Below are 4,135 nucleotides of genomic sequence, written 5' to 3'. Positions count from 1 at the left end.
CCTAAGTTACAACAAATGAAAAAATATAGTTCCATTATGAATGTGAGTTGTATTTCCTTTCAGTTAACAGATAACAGAAGTGAAACAGTGAAGATGTATGTTGGAACCCCACTCACTCATTCTTCAGTGACATAAGTGATTTATTTGCTCAATTGAATAATAGTTTCTGAAAACTGAAAAAATATTTCCTCAATTTTCTGTGCTTTTGACAATGTGACAGTTTTCCCTTGTCATTTTCTTAAGTCTAACAATCAGTAAAATGATAAATCAAATCAAGCCCTAAATTATAGTATTTGCCAGTTTCTGAGTTGAAAATACTCTTACCATGGCTGATATCAAGCTACCAAATGACCTCACTGAACATGAATTTGAGAAAAGATGTAAAGTAGTATACCAATATTCAGGGTGGGGCAAAGCTGGTTTAGAGTTGTTCATTTGGAAAATAATACAATAATTAATAAATAATAACACAAAAATAAACCCTGTGTTTTGGATACTCACAACTATAAACCTACTTTTGCCCCACCTTATATGTATATCATTTCCACCAAATAAACACAAGAAATATAAATAACCTTGAGAGAATTGCTTTTTAGAGAGAGAGGAAGAGAGAGAAACATCAATGTGAGGGAGCAGCATCGATTGGTTGCCTCCCAGCTGTGCTCTGACCAGGGATTGTACGTGCTGGGACCAGGGATTGAACCAACAGTGTAGGTATGTGCTCTGACTGGGAATCTAACACACAACCTTTTGGTTACAGGACAACATCCCAACTGAGTAACAACGGCCAGACCTTTCTACTCATTCTTGATGATCATGAAAACTGGCACAAACACAGTTCTGACTAATTCGTCCTTCAGAAAAAGAGCCTGAGTCAGCTTCTTCTCACCATTTCCACCAGTATGACCGCAGTCCAAGCATGGTCGCCTTTCATTGGCATTACTTCAGTCACCTTCATATTATGCGTGGTATTGCACTCTCCCAAAATGTTGAAGTCCTAGCCCTGTATATTTGGAGATAGGACCTTTAAAGAGAAAGTTAAAGTTAAATGAGGTAATAATCCAATATTAGTCGTTGACTAATGTCCTTATAAGAAGAGAATAGATACCAGGGATGTACAAATGCAGAAGAAAGGCCACATGAAGACGCACAGAGAAGTCGATTCTCTGCAAGCCAATGTGAGAGGCCCCAGGAAGAGCCAAACTGCCAACACCTTGATCTTGTACATCTAACCTAGTTGTAGGGAAACCTAATTTTCCTCATGTGAGAAAATAAATTTCTGTTACTTAAGCCACCCAGTCTATAATATTTTGGGATAGCAGCCCTAGCTGACTAATATACCCCTTGACAGGTCTCTCTGCTTCTGGCTTTGCCCCAGTGGTCTGTTTGCAACGCAGCAGCAAGGTGAGACTGTTGAAACGTGACCATGGCCAGTCTCTCCTCTGCTGGAAACCCTCTTGGTTTCTCATATAGCTCAAGCAGTAGCTCATATTCTCACACCAGCCACAGGCTGTGTTAGTTAGCCCTTGCTCTTTGACCTCATCCACTAAGCCTCCATTCTTTTACCTGACTCCCATCACTGTGGCCCCTTTGCTCTTTCCCTCATATGACAAGTATGCTCCTGTCTGAGGACTCTGGTGGTTGCCCTTTTGTCCAGAACATTCTCCATCCAAATATCAGCATGACTCACACATTTGTCTCTCAGGGTGTCCCTCACTGTCATCCTTTCAGGTGGGCATTCTGCCCAAGCAACATGAAACAGCTAACTCTACCCTCAGCCCATCACACTCTATTCCCTTATCCAAATTGACTTCTCTTCATGATTCTTACTGTCTTCTGACAATATATGCAGTTGCTTCTCTATCTATTGTCTGAATTTGTTTATTGAATGAACAACAGAATGAAGAAAATTTCTTTATCTTCTTTCTACCTGTAAATAGTTTCCTGTGGTCTGTTTTTATTCCAAAGGACTTCTGATGCAAGTCTAAGGGGACTGTTTATGCAAAGCATTAGGAATGAAGTCAGAAGAACAGGCTCCATGAGTTTTAATGGGGTTTTATAAGACCATGAGGGCTCTTAGGACCTGGGAGCAGCAAATGATAACAGATCACGTTACCACCTTCCCAGTGTTTAAGTCAGACAAGCACAAGTCCATTGAAAACCGCTCCAGTCTTCTCCAAGAGTCACTGTGGTTTCCTGCTTCAACAGTGCTTGGACGGAACCCGGTGCTCACGCCCCCCATCCCAGTCTGCTGCCCAGATCCATCCTTCTGCCACCCCTAACAACGTTCTTGGACCACCCCAAGTTTCCTGCCACCACTCCAGTGCCGCGAAGCTGCCTGTCCTCAGCCGCTATCACAACCACATCCGTCTCGCAAGTGCGCCAGAACCTACGACAGGACTCGAGGCCGCCATCAACCGCCAGGTCAACCAGGAGCTCTACGTTTCCTATGTCTACCTGTCCATGTCTTGCTATTTTGACCGCGATAATGTGGCTTTGAAGAACTTTGCCGAATGTTTTCTTCACCAATCTCATGAGGAGAGGGAACATATTGAGAAACTGATGAAGCTGCAGAACCAATGAGGTGGCCGAATCTTCCTACAGGATATCAAGAAACCAGAATGCGATGACTGGGAGAATGGGCTGAATGCAATGGAGTGTGCATTACACTTGGAAAAAAGTGTGAATCAGTCACAACTGGATTTACACAAGCTGGCCACTGAAAAAAATGATCCTCATCTGTGTGACTTCATTGAGGCGCACTACCTGAATGAGCAGGTGAAATCCATTATAGAATTGGGGGACCATGAAACCAACTTGCATAGGCCGGGGGGCCCGGGATCTGACATGGTGGACAATTTCTTTGACAAACACACTCTGGGAGACAGTACAGAGAGCTAATAAGCCTCAGGCTGCCTTTCCACAGCCACATGCGTGACATCCCTGGTCACCAAAGCAGTATGTGCATGTTGGAGTTACCTTTACCTTGTCTATAACTTGTACCAATCATCCACTTATGTCCTTCATGTGTACCATTCCTTCAAATGTAATTTGGTAACACCCCCTCCAAAAAAGAAAAGAAAACTGTGTCCACATCTTTGAGTAAGACATAAATATATGTGAATCACATATCCTTAACAAAATGTTGATTGTGAATTGGGATACCAGCTGCCACTGGCCATAATTAAAATGGAGTGTTATGGTGTTGTAATTCTGTTAAATGCAAATCCATCTTGTGGCAAGTGGGAACAAATGAAGAATGAATATACAACTACTTATTCAAACTATTCCATCCAATCCAAAGAGGCGGAGGCCACTTACTGTGAGCCTGGGAGATGAGGGTGGAATGGCATCTCCTTTGATGTGTGTCACAGAGACGCAGCTGTACAGAGTGAAACAAAGCTCCTATCCCATCCTATTTTCAGTGATGATGGAAAATGAGAGAGGATGCATGCAAGACACAGCTGTATTTCTGAGCAGCGGGTATTTAGCAGCATCTTAAGGGGGGTTGTTTGCCTCTTAAACTCATTAGTGTCTTCATGTGACTGACTATACAATGATTAGTGGGGAGATCTGACTCCTCAGGAAAATGGAATGAGAAGAAGGTATAAGGGGAGCTCCTTCCTGGAGCAGCTGGGGAGTCCTATCAGGGGGTGTACACACTGGAAAACAACTGATTATACAAAGGAGAGCAGCTGAAAGGGAGCCTCTGGGGGCCACCATCCCAGAGAACCACCAAGCTGGCAAGCCTTCAATGACAAGGGCTCCTCAAGCTGAGCTGACAGCTGCAGCTGAGCCCCAGTCCCAGCAGATCCCCACAGGGTCATTTTCCTGCCCGGAAGCTGGAAAAGTGTGAGTGGCAGCCCTGGTTCAGCTGTTTGGGTAATTCTGAGCACTTGGCATCACATCTGGTGTCACTGATTTTGTTACTGTTTTATGTATTTCATTTCATGTTGAATATTAAGCGATGAAACTGGTCACTCACAGAGGCAGGGAGTGTGGAGAAAGAACTCACTTCTGAGCAAGTCCTAAAGTCACGAGGTTAACATGCTTTTGTGGCTCTCATAAAAACTCTGCTAATTGAAGCATGGCTCAAGCCCAGGAATGCAGGAATCTCCCTTCCTCTAGTTATCAC

General features: G+C 43.6%; 1 pseudogene; it reads left to right on the top strand.

The window, feature by feature from the left end:
• Window positions 1-325: 325 nt before the first annotated feature.
• Window positions 326-2,901, top strand: LOC123806714 (annotated as a pseudogene).
• Window positions 2,902-4,135: the final 1,234 nt, after the last annotated feature.

Source organism: Phyllostomus hastatus, unplaced genomic scaffold, assembly GCF_019186645.2.
Source record: "Phyllostomus hastatus isolate PE091 unplaced genomic scaffold, TTU_PhHast_1.1 phas_scaffold_39, whole genome shotgun sequence".
Lineage (NCBI taxonomy): Eukaryota > Metazoa > Chordata > Mammalia > Chiroptera > Phyllostomidae > Phyllostomus > Phyllostomus hastatus.
Note: the sequence above shows the minus strand (reverse complement) of the source record. Positions and strands in the feature narration are given on the sequence as shown.